This window comes from Solanum verrucosum, unplaced genomic scaffold (assembly GCF_900185275.1).
Source record: "Solanum verrucosum unplaced genomic scaffold, falcon-dt-bn FXZP01000079.1, whole genome shotgun sequence".
In the NCBI taxonomy this organism is placed as follows: Eukaryota; Viridiplantae; Streptophyta; class Magnoliopsida; order Solanales; family Solanaceae; genus Solanum; species Solanum verrucosum.
The window spans coordinates 3,094,966-3,118,044 of NW_026020368.1; the positions used below are offsets into that span (position 1 = coordinate 3,094,966).

Sequence of the window (23,079 nt, forward strand, 5' to 3'; positions counted from 1 at the left end):
TGTGATATTAAATTAAGAATATGCATAATATATTAACACTACAAGAAAATATGAAATTAGCTATAAAAATTATCAATAATTCCAACTAATCAGTCGCTAAAACACTCCTAACTAATTGAATTTTCTTATAATTCATCGTTAAGTACGATTAACATGAATTTTTTGTTATTTATCTATGAATTTTTTCCATTGCTAATTATTCATTTGCTCATAGAGTGCAAAATGCTTTTTAATCTTTTAATTTTAAACATAGCAGGTGAAAAGTTAAATTAAAATAAAAAATATCTTCTTAAAAAAATTAAAAAGAAAAATAAGATAAACATACTAAAACTAAAACTAAGGGAATAATAAAATTTATAGTTTACCTAAATCTCGTAGTGTTAAGAGCTAATTATATTGTTTTCCTACTCTTTTTCAAATTACAAAAATCTCTTAAAAATTATGGATTTCGAATACATAATTGGACTTCTAGATACATCACTGGACTTCCGAAAACATTAGCAGACATCCAGATATATAAATGAGGGATGTATCCGAGAGGGAATAGGATATCCTGATACATCTTTGGACTTCTGGATACATCGACAGACATTTAGATACATAGGTAAGAGATGTATACGAAAGGAGAAGGATATATCAGAGAGGGAAGTAATGTATCCGAGAGGGGGATAGAGATGTATCAACGAGAGAAGAGTGACGCATCCGAGTTTTAAACTTTTTTAAATAGTATTTTTAAAAAAATTATGATAAAATAAAATGTGTATTTAAATAATTTTTCCTAAAATTTATTCAGTAGGCATAATGCCTAGTGACATATTTGATTACTAGTATATTTTATAATTTGCTATATCTGGTGATATATGCAGATCCGTTGCCGGCACAGATTCCAATTTGTCATCCCTCCATAGTCTTGATACGGCCAATCATATTGGATGGATAATATTTTTTTATTACTTAGAAAAGGTTCAAAATGTGTTGTTAACGTATTAAAAATGATTCAGAAATGTCCTACTGGATCAAATATACCTTCTTTAAGCTATTGGGTCAAAAATGCTTTTCACGTATCAGAAATTATTCAAAATAAAAAATATCTTCCTCCTCCCACTTTATTAGATAAAAAATATTATTAACCTATTAAAAATAATTCAAGAAGGAAAAATTTGAACAAATTTTAATAGGTTAAGGACATTTTGATCTAATAAGTGAAAATATGACATTGTAAAAGCATTTTTAATACGTTAAAGACATTTTGACCCAAAAATTGAAAGGAGGGACATATTTGATTCAATCAATAGTGAACGAAGAACATTTTAAAACCATTTTTAATACATTAAGGTCATTATTTAACCTTTTACAATTTGAATAAAAAAATATTTTTTCTAGATCTCTAATAACTATAAAACAAAAATAAAAAATTATAAACAACTAGAAAAAAAGGATTGGAACTACTAAAACAATGAATAATGTACTATAAAAAGTATCTCTATCTATAAAATCCAAAGGGTTATTTCAATGTTTGAAATCCAAATTCTCATAAGCCTCTCAACACTAATTATTTGGTCTATCATGGAAAACAATGTTGAGGTTGTTAAAGATGTATATCCTTTCTTTCGAGTCGAATGTTTTTTTGACGTACATGGTACATGCTACCATTCACCATCGCATGCAGACAACTAATGACGTTTCCTCCAAAGACATTACTATCTCGCCTGATGTCTCTGCTAGGCTCTATCTTCCAAAAAACACTATAATTACTCCCAACCAAAAGCTCCCCGTATTAGTCTATTACCACGGCGGAGGACTAGTTATCGAATCCCCCTTTACCAATTGGACTCATCGTTACGTAAATCTCTTAGCTTCACAATTAAACGCCATTATCATATCCGTAAACTATAGGTTAGCCCCAGAGAATGACGTGCCAACAATCCATAATGATGGTTGGACCGCACTTCAATGGGTCACTTCTCATGCTAACAAAGACGACTCTGTTACCAGTACTTTTAACCTATGGTTATTTTGATAAACTCTTCTAATTAGTCGGAGACAGTAGTGCTGGTGGTAATATAGTTTTTACTATGACAATGAGAGCAGGTAAAGAAAGTTTAAATTGTGGTGTGGGGATATGTGGTTCAATTCTTGCTTTTCCATACTTCTTATAAGATTTGGATAAACATTTGTCCATCACTAGAACAAGGATTATCTCCAATGATTAATTCACTTGCTAAAAATGCACCTAGTTTATCGGTGTTGGGTTGCTCAAGACTTTTAGTTTGTATCGCGGAGAAAGATGAGTATATTTTTGGAGAAACGTTAATTCGATTTGTTGAAGGTGTTAAGAAAAGTGGATGGAAAGGAGAATTGAATTAGGTTATTGAACTTGAAGAAGTTGGTCATTCGTTTCAAATATATAAACCTGGATGTGAGAAAACTAAAGATATGATGCATTATGCTTCTTTTATTCACAACAAGTGATTAAAACCAAAATAAAATAAAATAAAATAAAATGTTATTGCAACATAATACAACTAACTAGCCATTATCTTCCGTTTCAGATTGTTTGAAAATTATAATTTTGAATGTCGTACGTCAATTTGTGTTATTGAGCTACTTTGTCCTTTTGTATTATGTCAGTGCACAGTAATTTTTTTCAAGGTGACCAAATTCATAATGTGTGAAATTATTTAGTTGATGTTGAGTTTAGGAATCTCCTTTATCACCTAAACAGTTCTATTGTATGGTATTTTTGTTATTTAGAGCTAATATTCTCTAGTGCAAAAAGTGACGCATACATATATTCTTGTTGTTTACCGAATGAGACATACTGAATTGAAACAAGAATGTATAGATCCCTCATTTAATTATGATCATGCTGAAGTTCCATATCAGTGGGCTGGGCTTGGGCTAGTTTTTTGGGTTAAGTTAGGTCCAATGTAACGTCCACAAATTTACTCATCGTTCACCTAGTAAGTTGCTATAGGAGTAAATCCCTAGCTAACAAGCTCAAAAATTATTCGTAAGGAGCATCAATGTATCTAATTAACTCGATATATGTCATGAACAAGATACACGAAGATCAATAAATCAGGAGTAAATCACATAAATATGCTATATTATAAAAATATTTACCATCTATGGCAACATAATTTTTCTAACTAAATATAACATTTTTTTGGAATTAAGAAAATTGTAGTCTTCGCCTCTTTTCAGCCCTTTTTCCTCTTCTTCTTTTTACTCTTCTGCTTCTTCGTCTCTTTCTCTGACATTATTTATCTTCCTCCTCTTTTTTTTTTTTGTTCTTCTTCTTCTTTGAACTTTTCATTTAAATAACTATTTTCAAATCAGTTTTTTCCCATATTTCACTATTTTTACCCAATTAAACAATATGAAAAGAGAAATAGAAAGATAAAAAATTTGTACAAAATCACGTTTTTAAGCAAAAATTTCAAATCTCTAAAATTACAGAAGCAGGAGTTCACCATTGATGGTCATTATAAAGCTTCAAATTTTGAATTCATTATTTGAATTTTACGAATTTGTGATTAGTTTGGATAGGTAGTTCCTACAAATAATTGAAAATGTCGTTTGGAGTTTATATCTCAATTTAAGAGGGTTTGGTTAAGTTTATAATTGATTTTAGGAGAAATATTAGATTGAAACTCGAAAAAGGTGAAATTTATGGAACTATATCGCAATTGTATTAAAGTTGTATTAGATATGCTTCATAATTGTATTAAAATCATGAACAATACATTCATAATACATATTACAAACTTCACTCCTTTTTTAGTGATATCAACCAAAATTATTTAAGTAACAAACTTGTAATACATTTATAACATAGGCACAATACATAATTGCAACATCACTCATGTTCTTAGAGATACAAACCAAAATAATTTATAAGACACATATAATACATATTTTATTCATGAAGAATACAAGTTTAATTTAGTCTATAGATTATTGTCTTGTCTTTCGTTAGTTACATTTTTCATTGTTAATTTTCTCTTCTAATTCAACTTTAATATTGTGTAATACACTTTTAACGCAAATTTAATTCATTTTGTAGTTTATTAGTATTTGTTATTATTAGATTACTTGTTTAATTCATTATTGATATAAATTTAATTCACTCTATAGATCGTTGTCTGGTGTTTCATTAGTTACATTTTTTATCCATGCATAATTTTCTCTTCTAATTCAACAATGCACTTTTAATACAAGTTAATTCATTTTGCAGTTTATTGGTTGATTTGTTATGATTGAATAACTTGTTTAATTCATTATTGATACAAGTTTTATTCAGCTTACAAATCACATAATGCTCTTTCATTTGCTACATTTTGCATTCGTGTTTAATTCACTTCTAATTCAACTTTATTATGTGTGTAATACATTTTTAATTCAAGTTTAATTCATTTGGCAGTTTATTATGTCTCTTCATTTGTTACGATTAGATTACTTGTCTAATTAATTATTGATACAAGTTTTATGCAGTTTATGAATCATTGACTGCTCTTTCGTTTGCGATTAGTTTGGATAGGTTGTTCCTACAAATAATTAAAAATATCGTTTGGAGTTTATATCTCAATTTTAAGAGGGTTTGGTTAAGTTTAGAATTGAGTTTAGGAAAAATATTGTATTAAAGTTGTATTAGATATGTTTCATAATTGTATTAAAATCATGAACAATACATCCTACATTTATAATACATATTGCAAACTTCACTCCCTGGCCTTTTTTAATGATATCAGCTAAAATAATTTAGGTAACACACTTATAATACATTTATAATACATGCACAATACATTTTTAATACATATTGCAAACATTACTCACGTTCTTAGAGATACAAACCAAAAGTAATTTATAAGACACATATAATACATGTTTTATTCATGAATAATACATTTATAATATGTATTGCACACTTCACTCCTTTCTTATGGATACCAACAAGAATAATTTAGGTAACACACTAATAATACATTTATAAGACATGCACAATACATTTTTAATACATAATGCAACCACCGCTCATTTTCTTAGTGATAAAAGCAAAAATAATTTATAAGATACATATAATATAAGTTTTATTCATGACGAGAGAGAGTTGCTCGGATGGTAAGCACCCCTCACTTTCAACCCAAAGGTTGCGAGTTTGAGTCACCAAGGGAACAAAAGGGGTGGGAGCTCCTAGGGAGGGTAAAAAAAAATAAAAAAAATATAAGTTTTATTCATGAATAATATGAGTTTAATTCAGTTTATAGATAGTTGTCTTGTCTTTCGTTAGTTATGTTTTTCATTCATTCTTAATTTTCTCTTCTAATTCAACTTTAATATTGTGTAATACAATTTTAAAGCAATTTAATTTATTTTGCAATTTTTTGATTTATTTGTTACTATTGGATTACTTGTTTAATTCATTATTGATACAAGTTTAATTTATTCTATAGATCATTGTCTAGTCTTTCATTAGTTACGTTTTTTATTCATGATTAATTCTCTCTTCCAATGCAACTTTAGTATTTGTGCAATACACTTTTAAATACAATTTTAATTCATTTTGTAATTTATTGATTGATTTGTTACGATTGAATTACTTGTTAAATTCATTATTGATACAAATTCATTCAGTTTACAGATCATAGAATGCTCTTTCGTTTGCTACATTTTGCATTCATGTTTAATTCTCTTCTAATTCAACTTTAATATGTGTGTAATACATTTTTAATTCAAGTTTAATTCATTTTGCAATTTATTATGTCTCTTCATTTGTTACGATTAGATTATTTGTTTAATTAATTAATTATGATACAAATTTTATTAATTATACAAATCATTGACTACTCTACGAAAGAAAGTAGAGAGAGAGAAAGAAAAAGGAAAAAAAGCAACAAAAAGAGAGAGAGAAAGCAACAAAAAAAAGCAAGAAAGAAAAAAGCGACAAAAAGAAAGCAAGAAAGAAACAATAACAAAAAGAAAACAAGAGAGAAAGAACGACATAAAGAAAAAAAGAGAGAAAGAGCGAGAACGAGAGATAAAAATTAAAAAGCTGAGAGAGAAAAAAGAGAAAGAGACGAGAGAGAGAAAAATCTAATAAAATATATAGTATTATTATATATTGCTATAAATGATAATAATTAAAGAGTATATTTAAAATAAGTAATTATTTTTTAAAAGAGATCCACTCAAGTAATTAATCCATAAATGAATCAAATTATAATACAAGCAAAAGTTCTAGGATTCACACAAAAGAAATTCATCATTTCCCAACAAAGAGTTGTTTAATCCATTTTAGGGTAACAAAGAATGGGAGAGACCCAAAGTAGTAGTAACATGATAACAAGAACAACTTGTTATTATAGCTCAAATCTAGGCAGACAAGCTAGATTTCTAAGAATCACCAAGTTGCTCTAGGATTTTGCCTATATGCTGAGTTAATATCTCAAATGGTCACTTAACTATGCACTCTTCTCTCAGAAAGTCACTCAACTTTCAATTTTAACTAAAAAGTCACTCAACTATGCACTTTTCTCTGAGAAAGTCACTCAACTTTAAATTTTATCTCAAAAGTCAGTCAACTATCCACTCTTCTCTCAGAAAGTCACTCAACCTATTAAATTGATATTTTAATTAAGATTTGCTGATATAAATTTTTTATTTAAAAAAATAAAAAAATATCCATTTAAATCATTTAATGACCTGCTCCACTTGACCCGACCCGCTAAAAATATAACATTTACCCATTTTATTGACTCTTTCTCCTCCTCTATTTTTTTTCTAGTTCTCCATTGCTGTTTCTTCTTCTTCTTCTAGTTCTCCATTTGATTCCATTTCTTTTAGCGATAAGTAAGTGAACTGCTAAAAGAAGCAAAAATAGTTATCAAAGTGCCCTCTTTCCAAATACTTATCGCCTAAGGGGTTTCCAGGACGTTCCCTTGGTCAATATTGTCATTTGCCACAATGTGGTTGAAGCTTATCGGAGTCTCTCACAAGACAACAACACTTCTATCATCAATTCCTTTAGCTTGCAATCTTGTTATCGCCTGATATAGGTGTTGCACGGTTTAGTCTTGTTCGTCATGGGATCAATCAGATCATGGTGTAGCCCAGCGACAAACAAAATTTCATATCGTGATGATGGGACATTGTCTAAATCTGACCAAGGAATTGAGAAATAAAACGGGAAAAAAATCATGCATCAATGTTTTTTTAATTTCGTACATAATATAGAGCTTGAAATTAGAAGCCTAAATTAAAACTTAACTAAAAGAGGAAGAGGAAATATCAATGGAGAACTAGAAAAAAGCACAAGAGGAGGAGAAAGAGTTAATAAAATGGGTAAATATTATATTTTTAGCGGGTCGGGTCAAGTGGAGCAGGTCATTAAATAGTTTAAACAAATATTTTTTTATTTCTTAAAATTTGGTTTTTAAATAAAAAATTTATATCAACAAAGCTTAATTTAAATATCAATTTAATAGGTTGAGTGACTTTCTGAGAGAAGAGTGGATAGTTGAGTGACTTTTGAGATAAAATTCAAAGTTGAGTGACTTTCTGAGAGAAAAGTGCATAGTTGAGTGATTTTTGAGTTAAAATTGAAAGTTGAGTGACTTTCTGAGAGAAGAGTGCATAGTTAAGTGATTATTTGAGATATGAACTCCTTTATGCTTGTTTTAGCTCAAATAAAGGAGTTAATATCTCAAAAGGTCACTTAACTTATTAAACTTTATTTTGTATCAATAAAATCACTTAACTTACACTTTTATATCATTAAACAAAGTTGAGTTGGGTTGTTTGAAGATATAAAAGTGTAAGTTGAGGATTAATCCTTTAGTTGAAAAACCTTCAAAATTGGCAGAGTTGGGTTATTTGAACATTTTGGTGTGTGTAGCGGAGAAAGATGAGCTGAGAAATTTGGGGATTTATTATGCAGAAGCTGTGGAGAAAAGCGGAAAATCAGTATAGGTGATTGATGTTGAAGGAGAAGGATATTGCTTTCAGATTTTGAATATTGAGAGTGACAAAGCCAAAAATCTGATTAATTGTATTGCTAATTTTATCAAATTGTGAAGTGTGTTTATGTATTGAGGAAATTAAATGAAATAATATTTCCATTCGCTTTATTATGATCAGACAATAACACATATATTCTCATGTCTAGCTAGGACTAGTGTCAGCACATAGCCAAAGTCTTTTATGTGTACCTAACATCCACTTTTTCTAGTCGAGTACCTTGTGAGGGCCTTTGACAAAAAGATAAGGCAATACTGCAGAGAAGCAAAGGTTTCCAACACCACATATTTTTAGTTTCAACTTCAAATACTCGATTTATTTATGGGAATTTTTACCTGGAGCTTAGTTATACCTGGCACTGTCGCCGCTGATGAAGATTTTCTCGAAATCTCCATGGTCGATTAACCATGGTTCTTTTTTGATTTTGGGGTTCACATGAACATGAGAGGCAATGCTTTCCAAGAATCTTCGTAAATTTCAGAAAAATGATGCTTTACCCTGGAGCAAGTGGGTATTCTATAGAGAGGATAATATCGGTTAATTTGGAACTTAAGAGTGAAAGAAGAGCAAATTGATTTGTGGAAAATTTCTGAATCATTCATTCATACCCAAACTTTTGTATTTGTACATGTATAGTCACTACAAAACAACAAAATAATAAAACAAACTATACACCCGTCACTTCCTAATTTGTACAAATATCAAGTATATGTAACCAACTATTATTTCTCACAAGCTTGTCACATGAGAGGACATTTATAGAAGTTCTAATCTAATGGTTCATAATTGATTATCTTCATTCTTGATGAGTGGTTGTGATTTAGCCACGACATCTACATACAAACTTTTCATACAGCTGGATTTTATCAAAGCTTTGTCTGAAACTGTTTTTCCTTTTCTTCTTTCTTCTTTAATTTGTGTCGTTTCTTTAGAACAAGAAATGGTAGATGGTGATGATGATTTCTAAGTGTCAATATCCCCCCTCAAATTGGAGGGAAAAGAAGAAATCCCCAATTTGTGTAATAAGTGTTGATGAGAAGAACCGTGCAAAGGCTTTGTGAACAGATCTGCAAGCTGATGAGCAGAAGGAATGAAGGAGAGAGTGATGAGGTCGGAAACAAACTGTTGGCGAACAAAATGGCAGTCCAACTCCACATGTTGGTTCGCTCGTGAAATATGGGGTTTTTGGCTATGTGGATGGCTGCTTTGCTGTCGGAATGAACAGAAACTGGCAACGGATGAGGTGTAGAAAGATCAACAAGTAATCGAGTTAGCCAGGTAATTTCAGCGGTGACACGTCTCATAGACCTGTATTCTGCTTCAGCTGAGGAAAAGGAAACTGAAGTCTGCTTTTTAGATTTCTAAGAAATAGGAGCACCACCAAGTGTGATGAAATAGCCGCTGACGGATCGTTGAGATTTTTTACAAGAAGCCCAATCGGCATTGCAAAAAGAGAATATGCATAGATGGATCCAAGAAGAGAAGAATACCTTGACCTGGATCAATACTCAGGTATCTCAAAACTCTAAGTGCTACAGAATAATCAGATTGAGTAGGCTGCTGCATAAACTAGCTTAATTTCAACACATCGAATGATATATCTGGTCTAGTGCATGTCAAATAGTTAAGCTTTCCAATCAGATGTCTATAAATAGTAGGATTAGGCAACAAAGGACTATCATCTGTAGTGAGTTTATAATAAAGATCAAGTGGAGAAGAAACTTTGGGCCCTGTATGAGAAAATTCTTGCAGCAGGTCTAAAGTGAACTTCCTCTGATTGATATGAATCCTTGTTTTTCCCTGAAAATCTCAAGACCTAAGAAATAATGTATGTCCCCCAGATGCTTGACTTGAAACTCTTAGTTTAAAAAATCAGAAACATGTATAATCTCAGCCTTGCCATTCCAGTAATCAAAATATCATCCACATACACAACAATAATGGACACAAGACCAGCAGTGACTTTGAAAAATAATGAGTAGTCATTAAGAGAACTAGAATAACCCTGAAATATCAGTGCCCCTGCCAATTTAGCATAGCATTGTCTTGAATCCTGTTTCAACCCATATAAAGATTTCTTTAAGAGACAAACTTGAGTAGATTTGATAAGGGGAAAACCTCGAGGAGATTTCATGTACACAGTTTCCTGTAAATCACCATGTAAAAAAGCATTACTGACATCTAATTGGTGAACTGGCTAGCCTCTTTTCACAGCAACAGTGAGAAGGCACCTAATGGTTGTCATCTTAACCACAGGTGAGAATGTCGCTGTATAATCAATTCCAAACTGTTGAATGTCCCCCTATCAACCAGCCTACCTTTTAACCTTTTAATTATACCATCAAATTTATGTTTGACTTTATAAACCCATTTGGATGGTAGGGCATTTTTACCTGGAGGAATTTCAACTATATCCCAAGTATGATTATAATCTAAAGCTTGTAGTTCTTGCTGCATAGCTGTTGTCCAGCCTGGGAGTTTAGATGCTTGTGGAAAACTATGGGGTTCATTGATGTGAGATAAAGAGAGGAGAGTGTGTTAATTAGGCAAAGACAAAGAATTAAAAGAAAAAGCAGTAGGCTTAAAAGGATGAAGAAAACATGTCCCTGTTAGATCAGTTAAAACTATGTTGTTGCATATATAGATATGCAGATAACTTGGCATAGTAATAACTCTACCAGATCTCTTAGGTGGAGGAGAGGGCTCTTGGAGAGGAGGATAAGAAGAAATAGTAGAGGTTGGAGAAGAAATGGACTAAGAAAGAGGAGGAGGTGAAGAAGGGATGTTTGAGGGAGAGTGATCAGGAGATTTAGGATAAATGAGAGGACTAGAAAGGTGGTAATCTAGGACAAAAGGAAAATATGAGAAGATGGGTGGAGCAGTAGACCTGAAAGAATTGAAAGGAAAATGTTGTTCATGAAAATGGACATCTCTTGAGGAAAAAATCTTCCTAGTAACTCAATCTAGGATTTTGTAACCTTTTTTACCTAAAGGATAACCTAGAAAAACACAAGGTATAACTCTAGGAGCAAATTTGGATCTCTAATGTGCTAGTGAAGAAACATAACATAAGCAACCAAAACTTCTAAGGTTGTCATATGAAGGAGACTGACCAAACAACATCTCATAATGAGTTTTCCGTTGAGAACTTTGGAAGGTAATTTATTGATCAAATGAGTGGTTGTGAGGATAGATTCCCCCTAGTAACAAATAGGTAATTGAGATTGAAACATGACTCCTAGCTAGTTCAAGAATGTGTCTATGCTTTCTTTCCACAACTCCATTTTGTTGTGGTGTGGCAACACAAGAGGTCTGATGGAGAATCCCTTGAGATTTAAGGAATTGAGCTTATTGATGACCTTTTCCTAGTTCCATGACATTATCAGATCTAATACATTTGACTTGAGCTTGAAACTGTCTTTCAATCATGATAAAACAAATCCTTTAAAAGAGGAAAAGCATTGCTCTTGGAACTCATCAAAAATGTCCAAGTACACCTACTGTAATCATCCACTATAGTCAGGAAATACCTAAAACCATTATAAGTAGGGGACTTATAAAGCCCCTAAGTGTCACTATGCAGTAGATCAAATATCTTTTCAGAATGAATGTTACTGAGAGGAAAAGGCAATCTGGTTTGTTTTGCTTGAGGGCAAACATCACATACAAAATTAGAATCAGGACCAAACTTGATGAAATCAAACTTTTTCATCACTGAAAATGGAATATGTCCCAATCTTACATGCCAGAGGTCTACATTAGGAATTAGATTGACAAAACTTTGCAAAGAAACATGATCAGACTTAGAAATGGAATTACTTCCTTCTTGTATAGAAACAACATTCTTGGATGAAAACTTAGACCTAGAACTAACAACCTCCAACAAGTATAGACCATCCATGACCTCACCAAAAACTTGATTGTTCTTCATTAAATGACCCTGTAAGAGACACCAATTCGGAGTGAAAAGGATGTCACAAACATATTGAGTGCACAAACTATTGACATACAACAAATTGTATTTGAAAACTGGGACATGTAACACATTTTCAAGTGTTAAGTTGGGAAGAATGGGAACACATCCATTATGAGTCACAATAATCCTGGAAGAATTTGTCAGTGTAATATGCAAAGGCACAGGGAGAGGAGTCAAAGAAGTGAAAAATTGGGAATCAAAACACATATGTTTTGAAGCACATGAATCAATAATCCAGGTTCTGTTTTTAAAACTGATAAACAAGAAGCAGAATATTTAAGAACTGTACCAGATATAACAGAAGCAGTAAAACCACCTGCTGATGTATTAGTTTGTTCCATTTTAATGTCTTTTGCAACCTATTTCACCAATGCTGCATACTGTTCTTTGTTAAGTTGATCAAGAATGTTAGCATTAGTTGTCCCTTGATGCTGTTGGATGTTTGGTGCTTCAGTGTCTTCATTTTTGAAAGCTCCATTGGCCCTTCCCTGAAACCCTTTTGATTTATTATAGTGAAAATTCCTAGATTTGGTGAATTCAAAGTCATCAGGGAAGCCAATTCTCCTAAAGCAATTATCATAAACATGCCCAGTTTTTCCACAGTGTGTGCATGATACATTTGGATCATATTTCCCCTTTCGTCCCTTATTCCTGAAGTTCCCTCTGCCACCTCTTTGAGTAGCATTGAAATTTCTCTATTGAGTGAGATTTCCCCTTGAAACAATACTTCCTGAATTCTGAAGTTGCCTCCTCTGTGAATTGACCATAAATCCCATAGCATCATTAGAACTATGAGCATAGGTTTCCCTTTGGTTCTCATCTTGTAGGAGTAGTGAATAACCATAATCAATGCTAGGTAATGGGTTCATCATCAATATGTTTCCCCTAGCTTGGGGATAAACATCATTGAGACCCAAGAGAAATTGAATCAATCTTTGATCCTTCAAAGATTTGACCAGTTTAGATTTTCCCTCACATGTACACACACAAGAACAACACATTATGAGATTAAGAGCATCCAATTCATCCCACAAGCATTTCAGTCTAGTGAAATACCCTGCTATATCAGAATTTCCTTGGACAGTGCCTGATAATTCCTTTTGCAAATGATACAGCTTAGCACCATTGGTTCTACTAAATTTGTGTTCTAAGCTATCCCATAGTTCTTTTGCTATTTTAGAGTAGTTTACAGTGTTTGCAATTTCTTTTGTTAATGAGTTCAATAACCATGATATACTATGTCATTGTAGCAACTCCACTGTCCATATTGTGGAGTTTGTGGATCTGGTGAAGCACAAGTCTCATTGATAAATCCAAGCTTTTTCTTAGCAGACAAAGCAATGAGCATGGATCTTCTCTAACCTGGAAGACCCTTTCCATCAAAGGGTGCATTCACCAGATTCATCCCAGGGGAATCTGAGTTGTGGAGAAAGTAGGGATGATGCGCATCAATAGCCATTAATTGACTAGGTTGAGTATTAAGAATGGAAGTGTTTCCTAGAGTAAGAATAGTTTTAGGTCTTGTGGTTCCCATGTCTCAAAAATTGATGATTCAGAAGTTTACGTGAGGATGATGATGGATATTTGGATCGAGCTACTGCTCTGATACCATGAAAGAAGAGCAAATTGATTTGTGAAAAATTTCTAAATCATTCTTTCATCCCCAAACTTCTGTATTTGTACATTACATTCACTACAAAACAACAAAATAATAAAACAAACTATACACCTGTCACTTCCTAATTTGTACAGCTATCAAGTATATGTAACCAACTATTATTCCTCACAAGCTTGTCACGTGAGAGCACATTTCTAGAAGTTCTAATCTAATGGTTCATAATTGATTATCTTCATTCTTGATGAGGGGTTGTGATTTAACCACAACATCTACAGATAAACTTTTCATACAGCTGGGTTTTATCAAAGCTTTGTCTGAAATGTCTGAAATTCTTTTTCCTTTTCTTCTTTCTTCTTCAATTTGTGTCATTTCTTTAGAAGAAGAAATGGTAAATGGTGATGATGATTTCTGATTGTCAATAAAGAGGTTGAGGTAACGTTGGGAAAGGAAAGAGAAAGTCGACCCAACACTGTTGACACCAAATTTTGGACCTCCACAATATAAGTTAATCATCGAGCTTTGTAAATTCCAAACTATTTGAAATAATTAGCTTTTCATATAGTTCAAAATAATTTTCAAGAATTTGTAATGATTTTGATCGTTTTTATAATTTGTAATTATAAATATGTCTTTATATAATTAGTTTATTTTATAAATATTCGAAAATCATCTCAAAAGATTTTATTTCTTATTTAAATAGCTTATTAATTTAATTTGGTTTAAGTTATAGTTATATTTTTCAAGTCAATTAGTTTATAATTAAGTTAATTATATTATGTCGTTAAAATTAAGAAGCTTGTTAACTAATTAATATCAATTCGTCTTATTTAATTACTAGTCCAATCTATCCTAATGAAGTTCAAATCGGCTAAGTTTTTGTAATGCAATTGTAGCCACTTCTTTACCAAGCCTCTCAACTTATATTAAGAAGCCAATTTTGGGCTTTATTATTTGCATTTTCAGCATCCCATTTCTTCAGCCCACTAAAACCCATACAATACAACAACAACAATTTAATACCCATTAGAAACCCATTATACTCAATTTCCAGCCCACCAAATAGCAACAATACGTACAACAAACAGTAATTGAACGACCCTTACTACGTCTTCTTCCTCGCTGAAGTCCAGAAGAATGCAACCCAGAAACTCGCGACCCAAATCAAGTCCAGAATCGCGATTCGGGCGACCCGAATAGGGCAGCTGCGTGGCCCTCTCCTCTCTTCTTATCATTTCTGTACAAGAACGTGGGAGAATATCTAGGTGGAGTGATCTCCTTCAGGGTTCGTCGTTGCTCTATGAATCGAACAACTCTCTTCTTTTTTCTGTTTAGAATTGTACTAGTTAAAGCTGTCCAGCCATATCTCCTGCAGAAAATTTGAATTTTGAATGAGAATTCACCCTAAAAAATTCTGCATGTTTCCCCCTTAATTTCGATTTTCATTTTCCCCTATCTAAACCCATCTCGTTCCCTTCGTTCAAGAGGTTAGAGGGAGATGGGAAATAAAACAGGAAATAAAGGCTAGAAGAGTATAGAGGCAATTTTTACATACCTAGAAAGACATACGAAATAGATTAGAAAACTACAGATACTTAGTCTAGGTTTTTTGGTCTTCTTCTTGTTCACTGTTTATGAGAGTTTGGTGGAGTCTGACTTGTTGGTGGTGGAATCGTCCTCAAAGTCTCATTTGTTCCAAGTCGCTGCCCACAACAAGGTAAATTAACTCGTAACCCTTTTGATTCATTTTGAGTTCGATGTATTGGATTGATGTAGTATTCTTGGTTGGCTTGGAGATACTCTTACGTGAGGTGTTCGATCTATGTTATTCTCTTCATCTTATTTTTCTAAAATGTTAGTGTGTGTTCGTTTTCTAGATGGTTTAATGCTTGTTTAAGCTCGTATCTCTGTTTGTGTTCTTCTCAAATTAATGGATGTGGGGCTTGCCTTAAGTTTGCTTTGTTCATTAGTTAATCTGTAAGATGTTGTTCTTTTTAAAAAAAAATGATTTTTCATATTCTTTTATTTGTTATGAAGGTGTCAAAGGATTTGTCTCACTGTTCTTGAGCTTATCTTCGATTTTAGATCACTAGTTTTGCTTAAATCAGAAGAGTTTTATATTATTGTGGTTGTCCTGTGATATGAATGATTCTGCCTTTTTGTTCATTTGGTCTTATCTATTGTTTATTAGACATTGTTTGGGTCTAGCTTAATCGTGTCATTTTCCAGAAATTATAACTACTGTTTTTGTTTGTTCCATCTTGTTCACTAAAAGAATGTGTGTTAATCCTCTGATTCATGTCTGGAAATCGTGTGAATGTTTGTTAAATCTTAATAGTGTTATTCTGCTGGTTTGTTCATAGCATCAGATCTCATTAGTCTAAAATATACATTAAGTCCATTGTTAATTGTTCGGTTAGGAATTCTCTGGCTAAACTTAACCAAACCTAGCGTGTTAATTGTTTTCACTTCGGTCGTACATGATTGATTAGTTTTTCTGTAATTCCTTTTGAAATGCTTGTGCTAGTCGGAATATATCTTATTGGATTTCTTTTCTCTTATTTTGAAAATATATGTATAGTTGACACATTTTTCTCTGCTACCTCCTTCTTGCTTCTTTAAGGAAATTGGAATTCATTACTTATGAAATTGCAATGTCTTTCATGCCTTGTGGATGATGTAATAAGACTATGCTGATTGAATTATTTTTGATTTATTGCTTCTGTTGGAAATTGTTTAAGATTGAGCTTAATATCAGTCAGTTTATAATTGTTTTGTTAGACTTTGCATGAAGTATTTCGATCCAGTTCCTCTTTCTCTTTTGGTATGCTAATATTTTTTTTTGTTTTGTTGCATGTGAAATCCATACGAGTCCTCTTGGACTCTATTTTTCCTTCCCTTACATTTCGAGAGGCCCCCATAAAGTCCCAATACTCTTGTCCCTCGAGTCAGCCAGCAAAAAGCCAAAGTATAGGTTCCCGAAGGTCAAAAAGGGGCTGGAACTTGAATTTTCAAGCTCCGAAAAAGTCAAAAAATGGCCAATATACTTGCTGTATACAGTGGTATACAGTCAGAAAATATCCTACAGGTTCTAAATCCAGATATATAGGTTGAGAAAGGCGGAAATACAAAAGTGCAAATAAAATATAGGTTTTGAAAGTCCCAAAACAGGTTGGATACGTCTCGTATACAACGGTATACATAAAACGTATACGCAGATTTTTGAAAGGCAAATAGGCCCAGAAGCCTTAAGCTATTTCCAGCAAGCCTAAATGGTAGGAAAATGGGCCAAAGCCCGATGAGACAAACTAGAAAAATTGAAGTGACAATAAATGGGCCGAAACCCATCATTTTGGCAATTCTAAACTTAGGACAGGTTCAAGATATGAGAATTTGGGCCAAAGGCCCAAATTTGATATTTCTTTCCTTTACTCTTTATTTATTATTGTATCGACTAACATTTTATTTGATTTTGGTTTTTATTTAATTAAACTCCCCAAGAGAAGTCATTTCTTGTTTTCTTATATTTAATTTAAATATATTTATATTTTCACTTATCACTTAGTTTTACTTATATTCTTTTAGTTTGACTTGCACTTTACAAATTATTTCCCTTAGAATGTTCCCTTTAGCTTTCCCTTTAATAGTAATAATAAATAATGGATTTTGTTACTTAATTAATGATTTCTCAAAATTAGTCAAAGTCATTTTAGTCAAATCGCCGGTCAACCGCAAGTTAGCACACATTCCGAGGGCCTAACACCTTCTCGGAATGTACATTGAACTCGAACCCTTTTTCAATTGATTTTATTTGTTTAAGTCATTTGAAAACCTTAAGTTTTTTCTTGATTTTTACTAAAGATTAAGTGGCGACTCTGATCTTTTGGAAATTCAATTTCTCTTAAAACATAAGATTAATCGATTTTTTGAAAACCAAAGTCATTTTTCTTTTTTTATTATTTTTCGAGTAAAAGAAACACAAAATCTGTGGCCGTAAAAATACACTAAGATTGGGAGCTTTTAATTGTTAGCACTGATGTTTGAGAGTTTTGGGAGAATGATTCTGGCTTTGAGGTTTGATGAAATGGTGATGTCTTTAGAGGAAACGCCGGTGGTGGAATCTTCCGGTGATGGAGGAACGTGAGGTGAACGAAAAATACGTTCAACATGGCCGTCTTTGTAGACGCGGATGATTGGAGAAAAATCAATTAGAACCTCATTGTCGTCGGAATTCAAAATTTACTGATTTTTCTATGACATTTTGACTTGTGGGTGCGTTGCTACTATAGTTGTAACTTATAACAATGATTTGAGGATGGAAAAGTGTAAGCAAACTTTATTTTTACCTTGTGGAGATAGGTAGAGAATTTTTTTTCTCTGTTAATAATTTTTGGACTAATTTATTTTCTTTGAGAAATGATATACTATACTTCTAAATTGAATGAGATAAGATGAGATATTCCAAGTTTAAATCTGTTTATTAATGCAATACTTGATCTGAAGTCTTGGCGGAGTTGAGCGTTTCTACGAGGCAGTAAATGTCAATACCTACCATCCGCCATCCATTAATGACTCAAACATTGGCGACTCTTCAGAATAATAATTTGAATTTTAAATTTCTGTTAGATACATTAGTTTGTTGACCCAACAATCTCACCTCAGACTCTATCTTCTAAAGGATAGACCGCGGACCAAAAGCTTCGTGTCATACTATCATGACGGAGGACTTTGCCTCGGATTGTTAGGTTTAGCAAGGTGTGAATGAGAGATAAAAAGAGAAAATGGAAAGTGGAAGAACCAATGAAAGTGGGGGAACCAATTTTGGAGGGAAAATGAAAAGTCATTGCAAAGTGCAAATGAAAAGTCATTTTTACCATATTGGTAGAAGAAAGGAAATTGTTGTCCTTATATTAGGAAACACTTCCTTTAGTTCTTAAAGGGTTAAGAAGAAGGTACCCCTCGCGCCGTCGTCGTGGCTCGTTCGGCTTCGGCTTTGGATTTGGAATTGGCAAATGATGTGATTGATAATATTTTGTGGACAAAATTTATTTAATCAATCTTATTAATTCATTTCTTTTCTCTTATAAATTAATTCAGAATGTTAGTTAAATAGCAGAATTAATTTTGGCAACGAATTATTTGAAATTCGCGCGAAACGGTAAATTTGTTTGAAAGGATTTTTTCCTTCTGAAAAATCGTTACTTTTCCCAAAAGACACAACGTTCTGAAAAAAAGGGGTCTGAACAGACGCGTTCCTTATTGCTAATGGCTATACATAAGAGGTCGTTTTCGTTTTTCAAACTCTGAAATTTTTTTCCTATCTGCATACATTTTCTTGTATAAACAAAATTATCGATCGACTGAGTCTATGTGTGCTCTTGTTGCTGTTATTGTGTTCACTGAAGTTATTGAAGTTTGAGTTACCGCTACTTTTCTAATAGGTTAATCCATTTTATCTTAGGAGGAATTAATGTGCAACCTCGGGTACAGTGAGGGGATTAAATTTCTTAAGGAAAACACAGTGGTTTTTGTGGACTCAGATTTAAAATATTCTGTCTATTTTATCTTTTTTCTGTTTCTGTATTTTTGACTAACCTGAATACAGGAGATAACAATCTTAAAAAAATTATAGTTTCTATATTTGAGGTTTCTGGAGATTAAAACATTTATGGTTTTCCACTCTGTTTGAATTTTTAAAATTCATTCGATTAACGATTAAAAGAACATAAAAACTTGATCGTTAAATCAGAAACAGTCTGTGTAAGGATTTATTCTTTACTGTTAGTATTTCACATACTAAAATTGTCCATCATTTGTGACAGAAAAATGACTAATTCAAATCAAGTAAATGCTGGAACAGTAAGTGCTGCAACAATATCGGTTGCACACAATCGTTCAACTGCTAACCTAGCACCGACTGAGAAACCTGCAAAGTTTTCTGGAGTCGACTTCGAGAGATGGTAGCAAAAAATGTTCTTCTATCTGACTACATTGAGTCTGCAGAGGTTTATTAATGAGAACATTCCTGTTATGTCGGATGAAACTCCGCCTGAAGAACGATTCTTGGTAACAGAAACATGAACACATTCTGATTTTTTGTGTCAAAATTATATTTTGAGTGGCCTGCAGGATGATCTATACAATGTGTACAGTAATGTCAAAACCTCAAAACAACTGTGGGATGCTTTAGAAAATAAGTACAAAACAGAGGATGTCGGAATGAAAAAGTTCATTGTGACAAAGTTTCTGGACTATAAGATGATAGACAGTAAGACCGTCGTCACCCAAGTTCAAGAATTGCAGGTCATAATCCATGATCTCCTTGCTGAAGGTATAGATTTATTTAATACCTATGTTAAAAATATTAAGTCTATTCTTAATACTCACATAATCTTTAATGTAGGATTGGTTGTGAATGATATTTTTCAAGTGGCTGCCATTATTGTGAAGTTACCTCCATTGTAGAAGGACTTCAAAAACTACTTGAAACATAAACGCAAGGAGATGACTGTTGAAAATCTCATGGTAAGGCTAAGAATCGAAGAGGATAACAAGGCCACAGAAAAGAGGTCACGTGGTAATTCAGCAACATTTGGAGTAAATATTGTTGAAAAAGATCCCACAAAATTAAAGAAAAGAAAGAAAGCATCTGGTCCAAAGAGCAATCCTCTTAAGAAGAAATTCAATAGAAGCTACTTCAATTGTGACAAATGTGGTCATAAGGCTACTGAATGTCGGGGTCCCAAGAAGGACAAGAAGAAGGATCAAGCAAATTTGGCTAAATCCAAAGGAGAGATAGACGATCTTTGTCCAATGCTTTCAGAATGCAACTTGGTTGGAAATCCAAGAGAGTGATGGATAGATTTTGGTGCCTCATGTCATGTTTGTGCCAACAAAGAATTATTTTCATCATATACTCCAGCACCTATAGACGAGAAGTTGTTTATGGCAAATTCCGTTGTTGCAAAGGTGGAAGGAACTGGCAAAGTCCTCTTAAAGATGACATCGGGCAAGGTGGTGACTTTGAACAGGGTCTCGTATGTTCCGGAATTGCGAAAGAACTTTGTTTCTATACCAGTTCTGACTAAGAACGGATTCAAATGTGTATTTGTTTCTGATAAAGTTGTAGTGAGTAAGAATGCAATGTATGTAGGAAAAGGTTACCTCACTGAGGGCTTCTTTAAACTCAATGTAATTGCAGTTGATATGAATAAAAATCCTGCTTCTTCTTACTTGCCTGAGTCTAAATGTTTATGACATGAATGTTTGGGACACGTTAATAACAAAACTTTGCGAAAAATGATTAACTTAAATGTTTTGCCTAAATTTGAGTGCAATAAATCAAAATGTCAAGTTTGCGTTAAATCTAAGTATGCTAAGCATCCTTATAAGTCTGTTGAAAGGAATTCATATCCCTTAGAACTGATTCACACGGACATTTGTGACATGAAGTCAACACCAAGTGGAAAAAAGTATTTCATAACTTTTATTGACGATTGCACTAGATATTGTTATGTCTATTTGCTAAATAGTAAGGATGAAACAATAGATGTATTTAGGAAATATAAAACTGAAGTTGAAAATCAGTTGGATAAAAAGATCAAAATGATTAGAAGTGATAGAGGTGTAGAATATGAATCTCCATTTGCAGAAATATGTTTGGAAAATGGAATCATCCATCAAACTACTGCACCTTACTCTCCTCAATCTAATGGAATTACGGAAGGGAAAAACCAAACTTTAAAGGAAATGATGAATGCCTTACTTATAAGTCCAGGTTTACCATAAAACTTGTGGGGGGAAGCTATCCTTATAGCAAATCGAATACTCAATAGAGTGCCTCACACGAAGACACATGTTATTCCATATGAGAAATGGAAAGGTAGAAAACCCAACTTGAAATATTTCAAAGTGTGGGGGTGTCTAGCCAAAGTCTAGGTTCTTATACCTAAGAGGGTGAAAATAGGGCCTAAGACCTTGGATTGTGTATTCATTGGATATGCCACAAATAGTAAGACATGTCGATTTTTGGTTCATAAGTCCGAACATTCGGATATCTATGATAATACGATAATGGAATCAGATAATGCTGAATTTTTTGAACATATCTATCCGTATAAAACTAGACTTGAGTCATCTAGTGGGGGATTTAAACAACTTCTAGAAGAACAAAATGAAACCAATGAAGAGAGTCCAAGGCGCAGTAAACGTCAAAGGACAACTACTTCCTTTGGATCTGATTTTGTAACATTTCTTCTTGAAAGTGAGCCTCAAACATTTAAGGAAGTGATGTTGTCTAGCGACTCAACCTCTTGGAAAGAGGCTGTCAATAGTGAGATTGAATCAATCTTAAGCAATCACACTTAGGAGTTGGTTGATCTTCCTCCAGGGAACAAACCCTTGGGTTCAAAATGGATCTTCAAAAAGTATATAAAAGATGATGGAACTATTGACAAATATAAAGCAAGACTTGTTGTCAAAAGCTTTAGACAGAAAGAAGGTCTTGATTATTTTGACACATACTCGTCAGTGACTAGGATTACATCAATTCGGATGTTAATTGCCCTAGCTGCAGTATACGGTCTTGAAATCCATCAAACAGATATGAAAACCGCCTTCTTAAATGGAGAGCTGGAGGAAGAGATTTACATAGAACAGCCTGAGGGCTTCGTAGTTCCCGATAAAGAAAAGAAAGTATGCAAACTTGTTAAGTCACTTTATGGACTAAAACAAGCACTGAAACAATGACATGTAAAGTTTGATCAAACCATGTTGTCAAATGGATTTAAGATCAATGAGTGTGATAAATGTGTTAACATTAAAGACACTCCAGATCAGGAAGTCATTGTATGCCTATATGTGGATGACATGTTGATAATGAGCAAGGACATTGTCAATATAAAAGCTACTAAGCGTATGCTCGCTAGTAAGTTTGATATGAAAGATCTAGGAGTAGCCGATTTGATATTGGGAATTAAGATTCACAAAACTCCTAACGGTCTAGCATTGTCTCAATCTCATTTTATTCAAAAGGTACTTGAAAAGTTCAAGTATTTAAATTTCAAAAAGGCAAAGACCCCGATTGATGTGAACCTTAATCTTGCGAAGAATAAAGGTGAAGGTCAGTCTCAATTGAATTATGCCAGAGTATTGGGAAGTTTGATGTATGTCATGAATTGTGCACGACCAGACATAGCCTGCGCTATAAGTAAACTGAGTTGATACACAAGTAATCCTAATCAAAATCATTGGTTGGCAATGATGAGAGTTTTGGGGTACTTAGAAGACACTCAAAACTATGTTTTGCATTACAACAAATATCCAGCAGTTCTTGAAGGATATAGTGATGCAAATTGGATTACTAGGTCAATTGAAATGAAATCCACGAGTGGATATGTTTTCACTATTGGTAGAGAAGCAATATCTTGGAAATCATCCAAACAAACATGTATAGCTCGCTCTACAATGG

At 33.0% G+C, this 23,079-nt stretch overlaps 1 pseudogene; it reads left to right on the plus strand.

Annotated features, from left to right (window-relative positions):
- The first annotated feature begins 1,636 nt into the window (after positions 1-1,636).
- Positions 1,637-8,076, plus strand: LOC125837998 (2-hydroxyisoflavanone dehydratase-like; annotated as a pseudogene).
- The last annotated feature ends 15,003 nt before the right edge of the window (positions 8,077-23,079 follow it).